We start from the raw sequence: 453 nt of genomic DNA on the forward strand, positions 1-453 counted from the left end.
AATTCTTTGATGGAAGTCGGTTGCTTGATTTTCGGTAAGAAGTGCAGAAAAAATTAAAAAAATACATCATAAATAACAATCTACAAGGCTGGAATGACGTGACGTGGTTTGGAGGGATTTCAGGTAGCCATACATCCCGGGGGATATATGGTCGCAATATATCTAGCATGTGATGTCTGAGCGGATCACATAACGCCCACAGTCTATTGCCAACAACCAGAATTAGCAAATTCATGGTTTGGTGACAATTCACACCAGCGGCTTTGTTTTGTTCACTGCACATGCAAAATAGATGGTAAGATTAATTTTAATGAAATCTATCATTAATTAATTTATTTTTATTTATAAATATATTTAACTTGTAACATTTTTTTCTTACAAGCGATGTTTCTTGGATGTGAGCCGAGCCTAATAAAGTTGTTTGTGGAGACATATGTGCTGAGTGAAGAGCGT

The sequence above is a fragment of the Populus euphratica genome, unplaced genomic scaffold (assembly GCF_000495115.2).
Source record: "Populus euphratica unplaced genomic scaffold, PopEup_1.0 scaffold569.1, whole genome shotgun sequence".
Classification (NCBI taxonomy): domain Eukaryota; kingdom Viridiplantae; phylum Streptophyta; class Magnoliopsida; order Malpighiales; family Salicaceae; genus Populus; species Populus euphratica.